The sequence below is a fragment of the Aythya ferina genome (assembly GCF_964211825.1).
Source record: "Aythya ferina genome assembly, chromosome: 8".
In the NCBI taxonomy this organism is placed as follows: Eukaryota; Metazoa; Chordata; class Aves; order Anseriformes; family Anatidae; genus Aythya; species Aythya ferina.
The window spans coordinates 2,068,786-2,091,921 of record NC_140304.1 but is presented as its reverse complement, the minus strand read 5'-3'; the positions used below and the strand labels follow the sequence as shown (position 1 = coordinate 2,091,921).

General features: G+C 37.6%; 1 protein-coding gene across 1 annotated transcript in view; it reads left to right on the top strand.

Annotated features, from left to right (window-relative positions):
- Positions 1 to 448: 448 nt before the first annotated feature.
- The window catches only part of TGFBR3 (transforming growth factor beta receptor 3), a 161,014-nt gene continuing 138,326 nt past the window's right edge, over positions 449 to 23,136 (top strand). The window contains exons 1-7 of the mRNA XM_084527515.1: positions 449 to 543; positions 1,109 to 1,211; positions 17,312 to 17,440; positions 18,342 to 18,406; positions 18,920 to 18,991; positions 19,411 to 19,624; positions 21,643 to 21,715. The gene's annotated coding sequence lies outside the window, so the exon portion shown is untranslated. The remainder of the gene's footprint in view (positions 544 to 1,108; positions 1,212 to 17,311; positions 17,441 to 18,341; positions 18,407 to 18,919; positions 18,992 to 19,410; positions 19,625 to 21,642; positions 21,716 to 23,136) is intronic.

The following is a 23,136-nucleotide window of genomic DNA, read 5'->3' as shown; positions in this document are numbered from 1 at the left end:
AATACACCTAAAAACTTCAGCACTGACATGCTGTAGTACAAAGTTGCACTGCAAAACCAGATTTGTATTGGCTATGTTGCTTTATGCAGTTGTGTTTGTCAACTGCAAATGTTTTTATTTTTTTTTATTTTTTTTTATTATTATTATTATTTTTTTTTTTCCCCTAGCAAGATGTCCTGGTGACTGGGATAAACTTTGGTAGACTTCTTTTTGTTTCTGGCAAAAGTCTGAAGTGTTGCTGTTGGATCTAAAATATCTAGGTAGATCCAGCAAGTGCTAAGAGTTCTGACTCAGGCAGCCCGATCTGTTAGGAGCAGATGGATGAAGTTGTCGGGGAAGCAGAAAACAGCTGCTGCTTCTGGCACCTCTGCTGAGCTGGGAGTAGGTGATGTGAAGTTTATTCTTTACAGGTGACAGGAAAGGGATATTTTTACCGGGATGGAAATGATCCTGTATTTAAAGCAAAGCAGACTTCTTTTATGCAGGTTTGGTAGAAATCTTTCTCAATGAATGGAACTAAGGAATAAGAGGTGTCCTGTATAGGTAATGTTCTAGGTTTGTTGAACTGAGCAATGTTTTTATTTGAATGGAAGACTTTATTCTTTTATGGGGAGTGTGAGGCTTTCTTACTATTGATGGAGCTGGGCAGGGAGGATACTGACAAAAATCACAGTTGTGGTAAAAGAAGAGAATCTGTTGCCCATTAAATGTTCTTATTTGCTGTCTTACTTAAATTTTTCCCTTTAATTTTTAGCTTGTCATTGCTTAATCTTCTTTGACTCTGTTCTATAAGAGATTGTAGGCTGTTGGCTTTGTTAGTCTGTGCTGTGAATGGGGAAACACTGCTTGAAAACCAAGTTGGTTTGGTTTGTTATCATCTCAGTGTTGTTTTTTTTTTTTTTTTTTTAAACTCAGCTTCCTGTCTTTGAAGTGTATCTGAAGTTAAAATAAGCTGAAAAAAAAAGTGAATTATAATAACTTTTGTTTCAGTATGATATTTGGGGGGAAAAAAAGCCACGTGCAAAAATCTTGTAGTATCCCTTGCTGGCTCTTTAGTATTAGTGCTTGCTACAAGCTCTGATTCTGGCTTTTTGCAACTGTTTGGTAGGTGGCTGCTGACAGTGCTTTCAGCAATTCATCCAAAAGTAGAGAGAAGAGGACAACAAAAGAGTGGAAAGAGGTGGTCACCTTCTTGCCTTTGTCCTTCCTCAGTATGTATTATTTCTGAAACAGTCAGTGTTATCCTTTCAGGTGGGAGATTAGAATAACATTCCTGAACTTGTTCCAGGCAATTAATTTTTATAGGGCTGATGGAATGGCTGAGATGGAGTGGTATTTCAATGGCAGGCTTCTTGACAGTTTTCCTTTTCTGCAGTGGGTTAGACTGCATCTTTGTGAAGATATGTTATTCAGCAAAGACTTCGAACTGTTTCTGTCTGGAAGACTGCAAGACAATGTCTAAGTTAGTGGCCTGAGACTCTGTAGACCTGGTGTGTATCATGGGGGAAACAGATCGGTGACTGTAAATTGGGTATTGTATGTGAAGTGATTCAGTTAATCAGAGTATCAAATCAAGTCTCACTGATTATTCATAAACTTCTACAAACATGCAGAATATCTGTTATAAGTGGGATCTGACCACTCATCTGACCAAGGACATCTGAAGTTCTAATGAGTAGAACAGGGAGTTTTAAATCCTTGCTAAGGGGATGAGATACAACATTGTTGGAGATAATTAACCTAGTGCAATAGGGAGCTATTATTTCTTCTAATCTTTAAATCAATCATGGCATCTTACTAAAGGGAATGTTTTTCAATTTCTGTTTATCATGTTAGTTGATATCTTACAAATTCTGTATCTTCTGGTGGAAATTTCTATTACGGATAGCCGTTTATCCCTTAATCAAGATGAACTCTTCCAAATTTTAAATATCTATGTAAAAATTGTTTAGTGGCGATAAGCAATACTCATTGCATAATAGGTCATTATGTTTTGACAACCAAGGTTCAGAAATGAGGGGATGGAGTGTGACCAAAAAGAAACTTATGCACCCAGCTTGAGCTAACAAGGAATTTTTTAATTTTAAGTTTTATTTTTTAAATTAACTGTGACTGGAAAGGACATCTTGGCTCACTGACTTGAATCTCCTCTTGCCACCAGGAACTATGTCCTATATTCCTCGTAAAAAGTTTAATGTGTGTGTTAAGAATAGATGGATTTTCAGCCCCTACTCCTTAGCATCTGTAACCACACAATTATTTCATTGATTAACCCATATCTTTCATGTGAAATCATACTTCAAGTATTGTTTCTGAAGTTGCAATGGTATATGTCCTCTTGTAGAAACTCTCCTTTATGAAAACCTTTACCTGTAACTGATACACCTTTACTATATTTCACTTGGAAGAGATAAATGCAATCTTGTCTTTGGAAATAGCCGCAGCTCCTTATTTCTAGACCCAGCAGCAAAAGGCTAAGCAAAACATTTATTGAGTGTATGCATTATATGGTTTTGATACTGAATCCGCAACCAACCTGAGACTGAGAAAGGAAAGGTCACTGGCTGAAGAAGAGTTTAATAGGAAGAAGGTGTCGAGAAATCAGCCTTTGTGGATGTAGGGTAGCAATTGTAATGGCATGTGGATGAAGTTTTTTGTTTAAGAACTAGTCTGATTTTGAGTCATGGAGTTTATCTTGTTTTTATGCAGTCTGTGAAAATGTGATGCAACAATTTAAAACACTGAAACCTTTGATAAAGAAAGTAATACGCTTGGTCAGAATTAAGTTCTTAGAATTTGATCTTATTCTTTACAGTAGAATTAAAATACCCCCCCCCCCCCCCCCCCCAAAAAAAAAAAAAAAAAAGCTGTATTTTAATGCATTTCAGTAATATTGTCTCTGGAACAGTGTTGAACAAGGGCAAGTGTTTTGCATAATTACATGGGCTGTGGGAATAACTAAGACAAGATCTCTTATAAATCAGATTCCTAACTGTTAATTCCTTCTCTCTCTCCCCCTTCCTCTCCACCTGCATTGATATATGCTTGCTTTGTGTTTCTGGCTGTTACGCTGAGACTGTTGAATCAGCTTTGTAACCTGCAAAATTGAAACCTTGTGAATGAACACTTTATTTTAATTTATTAAAATTGAATGGTATTTCCCCAAAGTACTCACTTAGAGCATGTTAATTTTGTTGTCTTAGTGAATATTTAAAGCACTGTGCTCCACAGTGTGAATGCTGTGACAACACACATAATTATGCAAGTAACAAATATTTCAGAAACCATGGGAAATGGAGAAAGGGGGACTGAAGCTCCCTACAGTCTAAATGTAATTACAGTAAACTCTGGATCATAGCAAGATATAAACACTGAAGTTGATGACTAGTGCTTTAATTTATAGGTCAAATTTGGCTCTCAGATACTACTGTAAATTTGGAATAACTCTGCTAACTTCAACAGAACTGTCTTAGATTTAGAATAGAATAGTTCAGTTGGAAGGGACATGCAAACATCAAAGTTCGACTGCCTGACTGCTTCAGGGCTAACCAAAAGGTAACGCATGCTACTGAGGACACTGTCCAAATGCCCCTTGAACGCTGAGAGGCAGGGAGCATCTACCACCTCTCTAGGAAGCTTTTTCCAGTGTCTGACCACTCTCATGGAAAAGAATTTTTCCCTAATATCCAGTCTGAACCTCCCCTGGCGCAGCTTTGTGCTGTTCCCACATGTCCTGTCACTGGTTCCCAGGGAGCAGAGGCCAGCACCTCCCCCTGGACTTCCCTTCCTCAGGAGCTATAGAGGGCAATGAGGTTTCCTCTCAGCCTCCTCTTCAGACGAGGCAAGCCAAATGTCCTCAGCCTCCCCTCATAGACTGTGTCCCCCAGCCCTTTCACCAGCTTTGTTGCCCTCATTTGGATGTGTTTATCTTAATATCCTTTTCATATTGTGGAGCCCAGAACTGCACACAATATCTAAGGTGAGGTTTCTCTAATGATCATTTCCCTATGCTCTTCATTTCTCTCATTGAATCACTTTTGCCATTTATTTATAAAGCTGCATACATCCAAGAGTCTATGCCAGCATGCCCATGTTGGGTGGTTTAACCCCAGCAGGCAGCTCAGCACCACTCAGCCACTGCTTGCTCTTCCCAGGTGGGATGGGGGAGAGAAGCAGAAAGGTAAAAGTGAAACAACTCATGGGTTGAGATTAAAAGAGTTCACTAGGTAAAGCAAAAGCCACATGTCTTAGCCAAGCAAAACCAGGAACTCCTTCACTATATTCCATCGGCAGGCAGCCACTCCCAGGAATTCAGGGCTCATCACGTGTAACATTTTCTTGGGAAGACAAAGGCCATCACCCCAAACATCCCTCTTTCCTCTTCCTTTACCCCAGCTGTTATTGCTGAGCATGATGCATGTGGTAGGGAATACCTCTTTGGTCCTTTGGGGTCAGCTGTTCTGGCTGTGTCCCCTTGTGGCTTCTTGTGCACCTCCAGCCTCCTCGCTGGCAGGGCAGCAAGAAGAGCAGAAAAGTCCTGGGCTCTGTGTAAGACCTGCTCTGTAACAGCTAAAACACTGGTGTGTTATCACCACTGTTTTCTTCAAAAATCCAAAACACAGCATTGTGTGAGCCACTAGGAAGAAAATTAACTCTATCCTAGCCAAAACCCCAATACCATGAAAGTTGTACTACAGTAAAAAAAGAATTCATCCATTCTAGAAAGCAACCCTGTTCCCACTTACTGCTTTCCTGCCATTTAGAGTTGTCTCACTTGCTACAGGCATCTCACGCTTCATTAACTCAGCCTTCAACAAGTGTCTGACCAAGGAGTTATTGCAGAATGATCTTGACTTGGACCATATTATCTATTATGAGCTGATGGAGATGGCAACTCTCTTTTTCTCTCCCTGAAAATTAATTTCTAAACTCTTTCATTACAGGTGAGTCAATTGTTTCTGACACTCAGCCAGTGAGATGCTCCTTGTACTCCTGCTGCTGGTCTCTCTCTACCAGCCTGCAGATGAGCAATCTCTTTTGCCTTGAGATTTCTTTTGGCATTTTATCTTCTCACCCAAAACAATTGTGTCATCCAGCTGCTTTGTTTTGCTGTTCATTTGGCTTTACTGTTCATTGGGTTGGTAACGGATGTCTGCTTGCTCCTTATATCTTCCTAGTTCTGCCTTTTCCCTTGTTCCCCTCACTGGTTACGCTTACATTCTCAATCATTTCTGCATGGTCAGGTCCTCACTTCCAATGGGCGTCTTGGTTCTGTTCTGTCAATAGTGTCAGAAAGCTGCACAGAGGGTGTATCTGTACGTGGATCTGGGGGCTATCCTGTGCTGGGACAGAGGACTGCCCACTAGAAGTTGGAAGCTGGAGCAGCAACTTTCTCAGAGAACCCTTTTTTCCACCTTTTTTTTTTTTTTTTTTTTTTCTTCTTTCAACTCACATACCCGTGCCTCTAGTGTCAAGGTCGATTTTCTATTGACCATTTCCATTTTTCCATTTTCTCATGTCCTCTCCATGGTTGTGTAGGTAAAAACATAGGGTGGCACGGGGTGTGTACCCTCTCTATTGTCCTCCTTGCACAGTAGGATGTCCCAATAGCTGAGACACTGGTTTGTACAGGTGGGGAGGAAGATAAATATTTACGTCTTTGAGCTCTTATCCTTTCCAGTCCTAGCTCATTTCACCAGGTACCCCTTAGAAACCCCTAGCAAATTGCTCACTGTGCGTTTCGCGATTGTGCCCAGTATCCTGCGCTGTTGCTATATTCTACCAGTAGATGTCAGCTCGGAACTGGTGAAAGTTTATTCCATTTGTTTCAAGGTAATTAAAAGTACTGGTTCACTGGCTTGGACCTTGACTTTTTTTACATCACATTGCTTGTTCAGCATGCAAGGCAAGATGTCAGTATTCAGAAATTCAGCATATGACCAATGTGATGTTTGAATGCTTTGTAACATCTGTAACAACAGAGAGAGAGTTCAGACAATGTGTGATTAAAAAAAGAAAATCAGTTACTCTGTGTGTTAATGAACTTTAAGGAAAGATTTTCAAAATCAGATTCTAGTTCCAAATCACCAGACTTCTAGATGAAGTTAATAGCCAGGACAGTAGGAACCACTGAGATGCAGAGTGAGGGAGAAATTAGTGACAGCCTCTGTGCTGCCAGACACAGACTTACCATGGCATTAGTAGTCTCTGCCCCAGGAAACTGGGCACCTATGTGAGAAAATGTGAAAGGGTGATATGCTTGTTCTATGCCACTCTGTTGGGATTTTCCCCCTTGGAATTATAGGGCTACTTGCAGCTTGTATATGTCTCTGGAATATCATCTGAGAGGGGAAAAAATTGACCTTTGGTGTAGTGTGGCACTGCATGTGCATCTACAAGCTGGAACAGGCAGAATTATATTTCTCTTTGTATTGTGGAGACAGGTGCTGTAGTGCTGTCTCTGCTTGCCTTATAGCATTTGCCCTCCCATGCATAAAGACTTACTCCTGTGCTTCTGGGACAAGTTCAGTGTGTTCCTGTGTTTTGAGAACCAGCATGTACAAGACAGTCAGTCTTAAAATTCAGAAACTCCTTCTTTGGGGATAGAGGCATACCAATGGTATATTCCCACACTTTTAATGCTGCTATAGCTATTTCTCCTGAGGATTTCTGAAAGCATACCCCAGAGATCTTAGTGCCTCAGCAACCGGAGCTATGCTGAGAGTTGATCTGTCATACACTGGGAGAGAGCTTGCTGTGCCCTTTGAGGCAGTGATTTTAGTCCGTTGTCACATTTAACTAAGGCTCTTCCTATTCTGTGTTTTCCTGAGCTTTGTCTGTTCAAATCTGTGTTTGATGAGTGGATTGATTGCTCCTGCTTGCAGGCAAGTTGCTTATGCTGTGGAGCAGATGTTTGGTGAAATCAGTGGCATTCAGAATAGTTTTTTTCCTGCTATGTGGAAGGTACAGAACATGGAGGATGAGGTCACAGACTTAGCAGGTGCGATGAGTTCTGCAGTTAGTGTGCAGTTTGTGGATGGACGGAAGCCATGTTGTTGTATATGCTTCGCAGAACCAACAGTGGGACATGAAGATAAGAAATAATAGATTGTTTTCAGAGATTAGACCTTCTGAATTGGTAAGTACCGTACAGATGGTATACCTGCTCCCACTTGGTCCTCTAAAAAGAAAAGTATATCAGTTCCAAGAGAGCTTTATTATATTTTTTCCAAGGGAGTTCCTTATTTTTGTAGACTATGGCCTAGCTCAATGTCCATTTGTGAATGCCAATATACTATATTGAGGAAAGTCACACAGCACCAATGTTTTTAGGAGACCAAGTGCCTATTTGCTGGAAAAAAAAAAATTAAACAATTCAATTTGGATACCAGTGTGGTCAGGATCACGAATTAGATTGAGACTTGACAGAAATCTGCACCTGTAGGTACAGAGGTGTTTTCCTGCAGGGTATGGTAAGGAGTCAGCTTTTTTACAGAGCTGATGTGGGTAACCAAAAACTCTCCCTTCATTACTGGGACTTTGATCAAGGCAGGTGGGAGAACTAAGAGATGCCCTGCATACACTAGTGACAGAGGATTAGAATTTCTGAGGGAGGCTATTGTGGTTTGAAAAAATGTGATCATTTTAAAATTAGAATTTACAGCCATAAATTAATTTATTACAGACTTGATGGGATTATAAGCTTAGTGAGATTTTTCAGGTGTTAAGTGACCATATGTCTTGTAAGCTTATTATGGCTTTAGGTCTTATGTGATCACAATATGTGCACCTTTAATAAAGCTTAGTAATCTGCTCATTGGCTTTTCTGCATGTGCAGAATCCAGGTAGCAATGTATTTTAAAAGCAAACCAAATTATTAACTAACCAGTTAGAGCCAAGCCCTTTTAAAGTCACTAGCTGCATGTACATATAAAGGTAAAATAACTCCCGTGCAGCATGAATTAAAATGATCTATATGTTTATGTGCTCAAAATATCTAAAATCAGTAATGGCTATCTGCAGAGCTCTTCCTTTTGCTTGGCAGAACTTCCTCCTTCCTTGAACATTCCTTCCTCTGTGCATTTCAACAGCAGCCCTTGCTAGTGGTGTCTACAGGCACGTTATATTAACAGCAGTTTAATAACGTTAGAATTTGGCCTAGGAGAGCCTGTTACCAGTGCTGGTTCTAACTTTGCTTCAGGCCAGAGAAGGCCTGGACAGTATAACTGTTTCTAAAATACCATAATGGAAAACAGGAACTAATATCTGAGGCCAGAGGGAATGTTCCACCTCCCTGTGCCAAGGAGCCTGTGAAGTGAGCAGCGCAGTCCTTGTGAGATTGCCCTCTCCAGAAATCAGATAGACTGTTACTGCTCTTGCTTTATTGAGTATTTATTAGAGGAGAAATGATAACACAGTGCTGACCTGGGATGCAGATGCTTACTAGCAGAATGTGTTGTTCCACTTCACCCTCTTAGCTGCACTCTGCAAATAAATGAGGAAGGATAAGCAGCATGGATGTATAGCTGTACACAGCCCTATTCTCATAATCCGTGCTGCTTCGTAACATTCCTTGGCTGACCAGAAATGTTTTTCACTGTATCAGTGTGGTGATATGTGATTTCTGCATGGGGTGAGGTGCCCTGTTGACTGAAACCACAGACCTAAGCGAGGGTGTGTAGAACCTCATGCAGGAGAAGAAAGGTCCTTGCTGTGAGTCCTGTTCCTGCCCCTACACTGTCCAAACTCCTGTGTGTCCTTGGCTGCTCTCCGAAGCTAAGGCAGTGCCAACTTCAAAGGTGGCAAAGGGGGTCAGAGTACTTGGGCTGGGACTGCAGCCTGTGTACTGATATTTCTGATCCAGCTCTGAGAGGGAATTTCTGTAGCTGGAAATGGCAGGGGATGCATGGAGAGGCATATTTCTGGTTGTGAGCGGGGGAGTTGTGGCTAAATCCTGGACTTCAGGGTGCTTGGACAATGAATTCCAAGCAGAGAAAAGGGAAGAGGGCTTTGGTACAATTTTTAACTGATGTTAAGTTAGATGTTTGCTCAGTAATGTGATATAATAACATTTAGACAAATATGGATGGACTAACTCCTCCACAGAGAGTGTGCAGTGGCTTCTGTATTGTCCTCTGAAACTTGCAGTTGGTCTTCCAGCATGGAATTGCACTGTGCATGTCTGTTTTTCTTCATGAGGGGGGTCAAGATATGTTAAAATAATCTTTTAAAACAAAAAAAAATAAAATGTTGAGGCTTTGTGGGGGAGAAGGAAGCTGAAGGCCAGTTGTAGATGGAAAAACTGTCAGTTTTTCTGAGACGGATTGCTGGCTGGAGCCTGTGTTTGGCTTAAAAAAGGGTAATACTATTTGTGCAAGACTGGGACAGCAGAGCGTATTTATTTAGTTTTTGTTTATTCCTATCTATTCTTCTGAATTTCTAAACCTCTGTTTCAATATATTTAGAATTATATTTCACTTAAATATAAATATTTCACATTTACAAGACATTATATTTTGTATTATGCATTTTGATGTACTGTATATATGTAATGGTTACAGAAAAGGCACTATATGTGCATTACTGCTGTACCTTTATATTTATCTAAATGCCAAGATTAATCCAAGATGTGGTAATGTTTTGCCTTAGAGCAATTGTACCAATGAACCTTAACCCTGATTGTAAGAGACTTACTCTCTGTTCCTGTGACAGTTTGTTTATTCTTTACTTCAGGGCCTCTTTTGAGCTAAAACAGCCATTAAGAACAAATTGTTCTGGACAGCTTTTCTGCCTCTGAGTAACAAAAACTGTAACTTATTTTCATTTCTTCCTATATCTTTCTCAGGTGATTCCTGTAAACATAAATCCACAGTAGTATCCATCTAGCACTGGAATATTCTAAATGTGGAACAATGATGCGACTCATTAACAGGGTGACTTTTCGGCTTTCTCTATTGGCAAGAATTGCTGCACGCAGTGTGACAAGCTCTGTTGTATTCAGTGATACCTCCATAGAGCACAATGTGTACAATGTCAGTATCAGAGGAAAAATATACATTCAGGTACTCTGTATATTTTTCAGTGGTTTGTGGAGGTACTTGTGCTGCGTGACTGGTAGGTAAATGACAGCCATATTGTAGAATAATGTTATGTGTGGACAGTTTAGTCCTAATATACATGTAAAACTCCATAATTCAATGGAAGGTCTGACTGCTCAGTATTTCTTCAAGTATTTGATTTATCCAGTTAATCAACTGTTCAAAAATTGTTGAAAATAATATTATCAAGCACTCCTTGATATTATGTCCCTGTATTAAGCAGGAAAAAATATTTTATTTTTTACTTCATTATAAACAATTGCATTACTTGTGAAAAGGGTAAAAGAACAGAAATTAAAAATGATTGTCTGCTTGTAGTACAGTGGAGATATCAAGAGGAAAATAGAGCCCACTTCAACTACACTTAATAAGACTTGGATCAAACCTAAGATTTCTTGCATTACTTATGAGACACCACAGCTCTTGACTTCACTAATCAAGAATTAAAATTGAATAATTATGAGCCATATCTACTCACTAAAAAAAATAAAAAAATAACTTATGGGTAGATTCAATGTGGTAAAACTTGCCTTATTAGATCTTTTTTAATCAACCAAATACCTTACATTATTGCAGGTCCTCTATACTTTTTCTTCTTACAGAAGTAATGAAGTGGAGTCAAAGGTTGTTTTAGGAATATAAACCTGTTTTAAAATTTCATCTAAAATGAAAACAGAGCTAATCAGAGATGAAGGCAACAATCATTATTGGGCTAAAATCTCAGGCTGACAGTGTAAATAGACTTACAGTAGTATAATAAATAATCTACTACTCTTTTAGAATAATATTTTGCTAACTTTTGCAGCACAACTTAGAAATAAATAAATCTTTTGCATTTTCAGAGATTTTTCTTCCTGTGTGTCCACAGAACAGAGACAGCAGTTATTTCCGTAGTATGGCAAGTATTCTTGCTTTGTGTTTGCATATTCCTAATATAACTGAGACATTGCACTGTTTAGAATGAAGAAAAAGTATTATGCATGTACTGATTTATAAGTATAATGTTCATGTAATTGCTGATCTTGATAGAAGTATTTGTATTGTAAACTGTAACTTATGTCCCTATCTTGTCCTCTGTGATACTATTTACTAGAAATTATTATCTAGGAAAAATGAACAAATGAAAATCTTATTTAATTTTTCATATTGCATCTCATTAATTTTAAAGTGTAGCTGTAAATTCTATTAAAATGTGGTAATAATTGTGAACAAATTTATAGACAGTTGAATAGATTGAGGAGTTGAAGTGGAATCTCACAGAATACGAAAGATATTCTGTGACAGAACTACCTGCATTAATTATAAATTTTGAGAAGTCTTAGGTGTTGATGGAAGCAGTGAACAGGGATGGACTTAATTAGGGTTGCCACAGCAGTTTGTAGGTATGAGGGTTATGACAGTGTACAGAAGCTGAAACCAAGGAAATATTGCAGAATAAGCACCTGCTTATCAGCTGTGCTATCAAGAAAAATGAAACACTGAGAGAAGTCTCAGATTGGTTTCTTATGCAAAATCTGCTTGTCTTCAGGTAACATTGTCCTGTAATGATGGTCTAAGGACTTGAGCAGATTTTACAGCCTGAAGAAATCCTGTCTTGTCTGTATGACTTTACACAGAATATGTAAATTTCACAGGTGGTACTCAGCTGTAGTTTTCAGCAAAAATTAGGTAGGAACATAAATAATTCTAATATTTCATGAAATATGAATAAAGGCCTATTCAATACTTTCTTTTTGTGGAGACTCATGGGAAACCTAAATTGAATGGTGCTGCTGAAGCTCTTTTGAAGAAACATCCTTTTAAATTTTTAACATGCCATGTCCCTTTGCGTTAGTTTAAAATAGTTTTCAATTCTCTCAGTGTTCCCTTATGATTGAAAATTTTGTCAAACGCCAGTCCTCTTATGTGCAAAGTTTTCAAGAAGGGCAATTGTACTTGTCCTGAAATTATTAACTGTGCTGGAAACATTTCAATTCTCTGCATTGCTGTTTCTCGTTATTACAGAAGGAAGTGGCGCTCTAACTCTTTGGCAAAATGTTTTGCCCTGAAGTAGAGTTATAGAGATATTGCTAACTTGTCTATTTGACATCTCCAAACACAGAAAGCCCAAGAGCTGTTACTTGCTAGACATCCTGAATTCCCTGTATGTCCATCCATGCAAGTGGCTTTCCTTGCATCACATCACTGTACTGTAAAAGTAACTGGAATGGAAAAGACAGAGTAACTATCACGTAGGGTAGTAAGATCTGCTGCAACATCTTTCTTACCCAAAATTACAGCAGGCTACAGAATAATCAGTTTAGTCAGAAAAGTGAAAAAGCACAGGAAAGCTTTCAAATTGAGAGAGATGAAAATTTCTCATTGAGATAATTACATACCTTAGCTAAATAAGCTGAGCCATGATGCAACTATTCTTTTACAAAATAATAGCTCTTCCTGCTCTGACTCATCCACATTTGCTATTTGCTTTTTCTTGCAGAATATGGTGAAGATAATCATGAAATTGAAATGTTTTGCATTCAAAATTGAAAGGAAGCTTTTTTTTTTTTTTTTTTTTTTTTTTTTGATAATATGAATATTTTCCTTGGGCAAATCATTATTTCAGGATACTGTTTGTCTAGAGTTTAGTGGGATCTAGAGAAGAGTTAACAGTGATGAAAAGAAACAAAACCAAACGATCAAATTTGTCATACTGTTAAGTAAATAATCAAGCATTTTAGAAAAGATAGAAATTCTTTTGCTTCAGACTCTTGGAGACTAGAAAAATCTTTATCTGGGGTAGATGTTACCCAACTACTGCTTGCAAAGGTCCTTGAACTTTTTATGCAACAGCTATGGCCAAGGACAGAGCTCTGCACCAGCTGAACCACAGGTCTGGTCCAGTACAAGTTATTATTCCTCCATTCCCATGGCAATGATTCCCTCATGGTGTTGACCATGGTCCTTAGGGTGCCTTGACACCAGGAATCTGTGGATGGACATGTGTGAAGAAGGCATTTTCCTAGTTTGTACCAGGTAACAGAAGTCCAGTTCAACTGTCTACAGTGCCCTAGCTTGTAAAGGAACCAGGAGAGCACTACTAGGTAGATCTTGGCATAGTTGCTTGGGACTGGAGAAAGGGAGTAGTGGACCATCTTCTGTTAGCCTCCTCTGTGGGTGTCTGGGAGACTCCAGGTGTGTCTTTTTTTTTGCTTATCTGCTCCCTTACAGCAAACCTTGATGACAAGACAAAATTGGTGTTTCTGGGCACAGTCTACTGTCTTTCTGCTGGTAAAAATGCTGACTGGCATCCTAATGAAAATCTAACTGATGCAATCAAATTATCTCCTGTTGGTGACATGTGGTGACAGATCTTTTCTGTGTTGACACACACTGTGAACAATTTATTTTCATTTGTATAGGAAATATGTCACCTCTAGTGTACCCTTGCATCAAAGATACTATTAAGAGTTATCTGGTAATTAAGAACAAGCATGAAGATCAAATGATAACTTTAATTTATACAAATAATTTATATTTAACAGCTTCTATGAATGAAACTATCTGCAGCTGAAGCCTTGAAAGTGTTTTACAGTAAATAAGACATTCAGCATCTTAGTATTTACTGCTGAAGTATGACTAATTATATATTATGCTATTTACTGTGAAAGCTGGATGCACTTAAACTCTCCTAGATGTATATGAGCTGACCAACTTGGATGCATTTTCATTCTCTGTTTTTGGCAGTGATTTTATATATTCTAAACAAAAATTCCTGTCTTTTCACATTACTGTTGTATATCTGAATTCAAGTATCTCTTATAATATTGGGTGTGTTTTTACTTGCTCTATCATTGGCATTTCCAATAGTTGCGTGGTGGTGATTTGGAACCTAAATAAAGACATCTCTAAAGTATAATGGTAAAATCAGAAGAAAAATGGAGTGTGGTACTGCAAAATTTGGCCCCTTTTACACCCTTCACCCCTCCCTGCCTCCAGGGCTGAAGTTGGCTGAGCCACAACTAGTTTAGTTGAGAAGTTTGTTCACAGCCATATGCATGGGACTTTTATTCTGCATATGTTACAAATAATAGCTTTGGACTAATAGGAAGATCCTAGAATGTTACCCTGACATCTGTAAGTCATTATTAGAAGTTACATTCCTGGTCTGAGGATCTCTCCAGCTTTCCCCTCCTCCCATATCTCTGCTGGAAAAAAAAGCCAGCCCCTGTATGTTCCTATATCTCTTATAGTAGTTAAGAGGGATAATCCTCAGGTGGTAGAAGTCTTCTCTCTCTCCTATCAACAGTGGCTTATCTACATGACAACTGCTGCAATAATAGGGGAGAGAAAAATAAATAAATAAATAAAAACAACTTTTGTGAGAGAAAATTATTTAGTGAACATATGTTTAAATGCTGAAGTTTGCAGGCTTTTAAATCTGGTGTGACCTGATTCAGCCACTCTTACTCAAGTCAAATAATGTACAAATCGTCCCAATGAGTAGAGCTAACAGGGCTGAGTGTTCAGCTGAGTAATGTGGAGTCCTACAAGAAACAAAAGGCAGCATCCTACAACAAAGTATGTACTTCTTGTCTTTGCTGATTTTGGCTTGATTCTTATCTTTGAGTGCTGATCTTTGGCTAGTATGTGTTTACTAGTACCAACAGGAGATCTGAGCTCGTGTAAACTGAAATCGTGAGTGGTTCCAACTTGCATCTCTCCAGGTAGATGACCTCATTAGGGCTTTAGTCAACACAAATAAAGTCACGATACAAACAATTTCATTAACTCAGAGTGGAACAATTTACAGACATACTGGTAAACACATCAGTAATTTGTTGAATTGAGGCTTGACAAAGATATGCACTGTAGATTAAGTTCCCTAAAAACTTGACAGGCAAAGATGGGTAAGTTGGTACCCTAAACCAGAGCATCAGAATAATCCATGCACTGTTCTAGCATGTAGAACAAACATGTTAATACTAAAAGTAGGAAAGTAAAGCCACTTTGTAATTTTTTTGGATGTGCATACAGAAAAGAGAGAGAAGAATGCAATCATAATATATTGCGATGAAAATATTTTGTGAAATTTCTCAAATTAGCTGATAGTTTTTTGCAAGCTCTCTTGTTGGACCCATAAATTAGATGAAAATGATTTTTGCTAATTTTATTAAATTGAATGGAAAAATTTAATCTGACCAGTTTTAGTGTATGCAGAAAATGTGTGGTAGATGACTGCGAAAGACTTGCAGACAATTTCTATGTGCGATTGATTGTGTCTTTCTTTGTACCTACTAACATTAAAATCCAAGTGATAACACATTTCTACATCACATAGTTCATGAAAATATGATTAAATGTGCAGTTCTGCATGTGCAGTATCTGCATTTGTTGGCAGATGAAAGATCGGAGCAGATAGAGGTATTTCTCATTTAAATGGACATTTTTTTAATAACTAAGAAATAAGGTATCCTTTTACTGTACTTAGCTATATATACTTTGTTGTTTAAAATTTCCCTGACTGTATTAATAGTATAGCAAGCCTTCAACTAATATCATTTGTGGTGGGCGTGGGAGTGAAGACCTCATAGTTGGGTTTGGGAATATCTACCACGGGAAATCTCTTACAAAATAACTGTTACTTCATGCAGTGTGGTCCATTCCAAATGCTAACAATTTACTCTTCAGATATTTTTCATGAGCCTTGCAGATAAGATATCTCTGTGGGGATTGATCTAGCTGCATTCAGACAACTAGGCTTTCACCAGAGATGGGGAAATCACCCCACCGTTCTTTCAATTTGGTGGTAGAATATCAACGAGGGAAGTGTTAGTCTCTGGAGCTTCCCCCACCCTTTAACACATCAGATTCATATTAGCAATATTTACTTTCTAGAAGGGTGACTCAATTTCAGCTGTTTTCAATTTTTGCTTATAGCACCCTGGAGAAAAATGTATATACATGTAGCAATTTACATTTTCATTTCTACATTTTATTGCAATGGGGCTGGTCACAATGTCATAGTAACAGTTACTCTGCAGATTCAGTTTTGACAGCATTTGATTCTTTGCCATAGTGGAGGTGGCTGAAAGGCTTGCTCATGTTAAGAACTGGTAAACCTACAATTCTGAATAATTAACTGCTATTATTTTATTGTCAGAAGTTAAGCAGAAGGCATTTGTCTTTATTTAAAGATATTAAAAAAAAAAGCAAAATTAAATATTCAGTGCATTATTTTGCTTCAGGACTTTTACATGTATATGCATGTTATATTCAATAGTATGTGCAATGTGTAAAGACAATTTTACAGCTTCTACAGCTGTTCACCACATGTGTGGCTGCACAGGGAAAACAAGTATGAGCTAAGAATGCTCCCCAACTTATGCCTCTATGAGAAATGTATATAGTTATAGTAAAAAATCTACATATAGATGTAGTTAATAAAATGCTAATAGTTACCAAGGACAGAGTTTTGAATAGTGCAACAAACCTGTATTTCAAAAACTACAACTGGAAGAGGTAATTCTACTAAACTGCTGAATATGTTGGTTGGGACTTTTTTTTTTTTTTTTTCTTTTTTTTTCTTTTTTAGCCACAGAATAGAACAAACACACAAAAACCAACAGAGGCTTTAGTTTTACTACTCAGGATGGGAATTGCTCTTAAACATTAACTGTTTTTCTTGTAATTAGAAAAGAGAGCAGCCCAATCATATTTTTTGTCTGTCTTTTGTTAACTTGGAATAACAGATACTATGTTAGCCTTTCTGCTGTAAGGATGGTTTAGTTTGTTGCCATCACACTTTTTTATAAAACAAAATATATTGTATCATAGAAACCACTCTTGGTTTTGACTTAAGTGTTCTAATAGCTATGCTGAATAAGTCTGTTTTATCATGAATGTATGTGGTATTTATCATGCAACTGTTCAGAAATGACCTTAGTAATCCCTTCTACATTAAAGAGAATTTGGTACCTTTTATATTTCTACCTTTGAAGTTTTGGACACAAAGAATTCAGTTGTTTTCAGGGATCAGAATTCCATTCCATACAATAAAATCTGAGTGCTGTTGAATATTTTTACCTTGAAGAACTAAAACCATTTTAGCAATAAATGTAAACGGAAGATGTCGTCTCCTCTGGTGGTATACCTGTATCACACACAAGCGTATAGATGTAAGGCTCTAGGTGTACTGAAAGAGTTGTTTTTTTTTTTTTTTTTTTTTTTTCAAGAGAAGAAAAAGGACTGCAGAGACGGGATCCTACAGTTTCTTGGTGGACAGTCAGTTCTCCCTTGCAGAAGGACAGTACAAAGCCTAGACACCATGTTGAGTCAAAATAGGAACAGAGAGAGGCAGAGCGGTACGTGGATGTTGTTTCACCCCTATGAAGCAGAGATGTTAAAATGTTTTGTGAGTTTGAATTCACTCTGAACTTGAACATTTTGGAACAGTATTAGAAGCATCTTTCTGACAGGCAGGAAACATTAGTGCTGCCAGTGTCCTGCAGTATCTTGTCCTAAATTTTCTCTGGTGCATTTGGATGACTGTAGAACAGTTAGACTGAAATTGTGTCCTACGAGGTATGTGGGGTATGTCTACTTAAGCATTTTCAGATAGGACCAGGAGCAGGCTTTGGAATTGAACTTTCTGGTCGTTCCCACCCGTGGGGTTTGGTTTATGCGATGGAGCAAGTCTTAGTACACAAATGGGATGACTCCTGTGTGAAATTAAACTGTGACCCAGGAGCACGCAACATGCTCCAGCAACTAGCAGGTGTGCAGTTCATACTCGAAATGAATGGAAATAAGTCTCCCTGAACTGTGTATAGTGTAGATATCAGATCCCAACACACAGATTTTGTTCTGTTGAGCCCTTTCTATTGTATTGCACTAGTTTTTAATAAAGATACACCCGTAGTCTGTTCATTAACACATCTTGCTTTAAAAATAACAAACAAAAACATGATTATGGGAATTTGTTCTTGTATCTCGTGTTCCTTCTGGAATTAATTACTGCTCATTAACAAAGCGGTTGGTCTATTTCATGTGAGAAACAGGATGAGACAGATGGAGGCCAGCCAATATTCTTTAGCATGAGGCCTTTCTCACCCTCATAGTAATAGTTCTGTGGCTCATTCATTAGGAACAACTTTCAGTGTAGTTAACTATTCTGTTTCTTTTGACTCTTGATGTTATATACATAGATATCTGGGTATACTGGTATCTAAACATCATGTGAAAGTGTGTTCTCTTTGCTGACAGTGTAACAAGGACCTCATCAGTTTATAGAATTTCCTGTATTTGGCTACATCAGTATATTTTCTAGGGTAGGTAAATGTCCTTCCATGCTTTAAAAAAGTATATTGCATATAATTATTTTTTGTTTATTTATTTATTTTTTTTTTTACAAATAGCAAGTGAAAGAAATGAAGTATTGAAAAGAAAATGCAAGCACTTGTTGTTGCTTAGCAATCTTGGTATCTTAAACCTTGTTCAAGCTGAATATTTCAGATACATTTTGATTAGTTCAAAAAAGCAGACATTTTTTCAGTATGAACTTAGAAGCCTCTTGCAGGTCTATACTGCAGTGGCGGACACCTACCATTCCACCTCAGAAAAAAGATTTTGGTGCAGATGGAGGTCCCAGTTCTCAGAATGAAACTAATCCTTAAGCAACAGCAAAATCAAAAGGCTTGAATAGAAAAATTACTAGATATATAAATTCATGATCTCTGCTAAAAGTATAACTTGTCCTTGATTGCCATTTTTTTCTTTTTGACCATGGCTTTCAACAGCAATGTGTTTTTTTTTTTTTTTTTTTTTTTTTTTTTTTCTCTCAGATAAACTTCAGATGATTCAACAGATGCACAGCTCAGACATGCTGACCCTAAGCAACCTGTTTTGTACAAAAGGTTCTCTCTGTGATAGAGCTGGGCCTGGATTCTCCCCGCTTTTAAGCGATGTCCATGTGGTAACATTGGGAAGATTCCTGAGGGGCTTCTGGCTCTGACGTATTTAGCTTCCTTCAGCTTGTTATCTTCATATTTGACATTGCCAGTTCAGTGGAACAGATAATTCAGAAATATACCACACGGTTGTCAATGTTAAGTTGCGCAAGGCAGGGGATGTTGGTGGGTTACGGGAAGCAGCTGTGAGAATTACCAAGGCTTGTGTTTGGGCCCTTAGTGAGGAATACTAATGAAACTACAGCTAGTTGAGAATACTTGGGACTGTTTGTGAACTGATACTTCATGTCTTTGTCTTCAGATCTGTTCCGTGATTGGTGTTATTGGCTAATTTGTTTTCAGTTGCTTTCAATTTATCTCTGCAGACTTCTGTGTTGCAAGATTGTCTTTCTCCACAAGCACCACTGTCACTAGTGCAGTCAAGAGATGTGCTTGAAGTGATGCTTATTCCCACGCAATTGCCCTGGATCACCAATTTCTCACAAGGGTTCTCTTCTCCAGAACTCAGCCTTTCTCCCAGGTGCAGAACCTGTCCTGCTGTCTGCTTAGTCTGGCTTTGCTAAGCATCTAAATGCTCTGGTAAGACCATTCTTTTCTTCTTGAGGAAAGTAAAGATGTAGATAGGAAGGGGGCTGGGTTGTTTTTTGTCTCTTTCTTTCTTGAGATCTCTTGATCTTTTGTGTGTTTGAGAAGGAAAAAGAAGCTTGTGTTTGGCTTTTTTAAATGTGTGAATAGGAACAAAGAGTGGATTTTGATAGCAGCTTGCACGCATCTGCTCTAAATAATTGATACTTTATGAATCAATGTATGACATGAAAGTCTTCAGCAGAAAATCATGTGTCAAATCTAAGTATAAACCCTTCGGATATTATATGTACGCACTTGTCTTACATCTCCTCTCAGACTCTATGAAGGACTGCTAAGATTGATAAGTCACATTCCCTGGCACATTTGTTATTCTTATCCCAAGGATGATGAACTCGCACATGGGAAAAAATAAACAAATATCCAGCATAAGGCATTAATCAGTAACAGTCTAAGGCAAAATAATGAATGTAACGTACTACAGGTCACTTGGAGAGAAGAAATTGAGACCCAATACTTACGAAAAAGACTCTAATTCTTATATGCACACAAAAAGACAAAAGAATATGTCCTCTGAAATAGTATATTCAAAAAAAAAAAAGTATAGTATATGTGAAAGAATAACTTTTACATTAATTCGTAATTTTAGCTAGATTTAAACTGAAAGCTACATAGGAAAGTGTAAAATTAAGCATTTTTACACATTTATTTTGTAGTATTCTACAGGAGCAATTCTAAAACTAACCAGGAATCAGCAGCACAGAATTCCTTCCTTGAAGTTTTGGAGATCAAACAAAAAATAAGAAACTATTCTGATTCCCAAATCCAGAAAACTTGCCATGGGTTGGTATTTAAGTTCCTATCTAATGTGTTTAATTAGGTGACTTTTCTTTATGGGGCAGCAGTTTTGGAAGCAGAGCATATACTGAAAAGATACTTAGCTTGTTCCACTTAAAAATGTCAATTTTGGTCCCCAAAATATCTTAAGACGTTTATAAGGTTATACATTAAACGAACAATCTCATGACCTCCTTGCCCTCAAGCCCCTTTGCAAACAGACTGATAACGAAGTGTTAGCTTTATTTAATAAAACAAGGACTTGTTTTATTTTTAAATTCAGATGAAATATTTTCTAAATTCATTGGGATTTATAGGTAGATTCTGAACATCTAGCCAGTTTTATTTCAGAACAGAGCTGCAGCTTAAGCAGTCTTATTTCAGGTACTTTTACTGTGCTGGATGAAATTTAATTTAGAAAAGATCATGACTGCATATGTACCTGCTTGATTTATCTCTGCTTCATTTGGGAGGCTGTCTGTACTTGAATCTCCTTCCATTTCTGTGTTGTGACCCAGTGGACTGTGACTTGCAGTCAAGTCAGTTTTGGAAGACAAGAAAAAAAATTGAAACAAATCAACAAAAGATCGAAAGAGCTAAAAGAAAATATCCAGGCCACAAAACCAATACAATGTGTCAAGCTTCAGTGTTCAATTATTTTGTGTATTTTTTTCTTTCTCTTACCTTAGCTAACATAAGTTATTAGCTCTTTAGGCAACAGCTTTGTCTTGATGTTTTTCAGTATAACCTTTGGCACCATGTGGATATTATATAAATAAAAAATAATAAAGTAATTAGACGTTTGTATACATTAGAAGATCTTAGCTTGTGGTATTTACATCTTGGCTGCAAAAAAATCCATCCATAATACGGTCCCAAAACCACAAACATGCAGTATGCTTTTAAAGTTGAAAACAGAATACAGCAATTTGGGACCTGATACTGCAGACCACATGTGCAATTTTAGTCGTATGTATACTTTCATAGTTTAAGTATTCACAGAGGTGAATATGAGTTATTTAATATGTGGGCTTTAATGTGAAAGTTTGTGTATGTCATTTAATATTTTTTTACAACCTCTATTAAATTCTAGGTGTTTTATGATCAAATCTGAAGAGAATTGTCCAGAACTAAAAAGTTTAAAGTCACCTATTGACTTCTGCCTATTTGACTAGGTTTTGGATTTGGCTCTAAACAGACAACGTGCAGTGTGGGATCCAGCCAGAAAGAAGTGATTGAACAGTGAAGGTATGCTAGTTTCATATTTTTCTTGTTTGATCTTTTGTTGATTTTTTTTTTTTTTCCCCTTCTCTCATACATTCTCTTTCTTTCCTCCCTCTTCTGGTCGGCTGTGTTTGCACTTGTTAGGTTGAGGGCCTATAAATACCTTATCAGAAAAACGTAAGGGGCATATCAGATCCAGTCAAAGTGGAGTGCTGGGTATAGGGGAGTTTGTGCAAGGCATGCAGGTAAGAGAAGGAGGCACAAAGGGGATGGTTAGTCATGCTGGAGTTTTGTGATTTTTTTTTTCTCCCTTTTTTATTCTGGAATCTTTGGGACTGTGTTATTTAAATTTAGATATGTAGCATGAATTTTGAGCTCAAAACCCATGGTATCTTCCAGAATAGGGTTGTATATGACTTGATTATACTTGGAATTTTTCCAGATTTGCTGCAGCACTTGAAATTATTTCCCTGTCTTAATCCAAAGTAACTTTCAAGTGTAGACAGGCCTAACAGTTCAGCACTAACATTTACTTAACTTTGGCAAAAGTTCCAGGTGTTCAAGGAATGCAGAATCATTCAGTAAGGAATGCAGAATTTTACCTCATTCATTTGTATTAATGAGTTATTTCCTAAGAGGCTTTTGATGGCTTAATTTTGGTAATTGAACCTTCAAATTAAACGTTGTATAGACAAAGTCATAAAACTACCTGTAAGTAAGAGTTAGTCCTTACTAATGTCTAAGAATCATTTCTGTGATCTTGAAATACTTTGGTAGGAAAATATTTTCATACTAAGCTGCTCATTTATGGAATTAATTCTGCTTTCAGAATTAGAATATCCCAGTCAATATGGAAATTAACATTTTGTAAGGCTGTATACCCTCTTATTTCTTTTGGTGGGTTAAGCACTTTTAAATAGTGCTAAGATTGTGTTAAATAGTGTCAAGAGATCATCAAATGCCTACATACTGCAGTAACTATTCCGAGTATACTTCTGCTTGTGGCAATGGGTTCATCATGAGAATATGTTCATTAGCAGGAACCATATTCATTGTTGTACTAACTACAGCATGTAGTCTCTAGCTCTATGTTTAGTTCCAAAGCCCCAGTCTAGCATCATTACTGAAGCCAGATATGATTGAGTTCCATAGAGTTGTGGAGATTACCCAGGCAATAACGATTTTGTATGGCAACGTTTTGAGAACAAACTAGTTCTAATTCTGTTGTTAAACTCCAGTGTAATAAAAAATGTTAGTTTATGTGAAATTTGATTTCACAGGAAGTTGAACAGCGTGGCTTTAGTTCAAAAAAAATAAGCATTGGCTTACTATAGATAACACTATGATTGTCAATAGTTTCTGCTTAAAATTATGTGCTTCAAGTTATTTGCTGAATCAGTGGCAAATGTGCTAAGCGTCTTGCACAGCTGAGCTCCTTGCTGGGT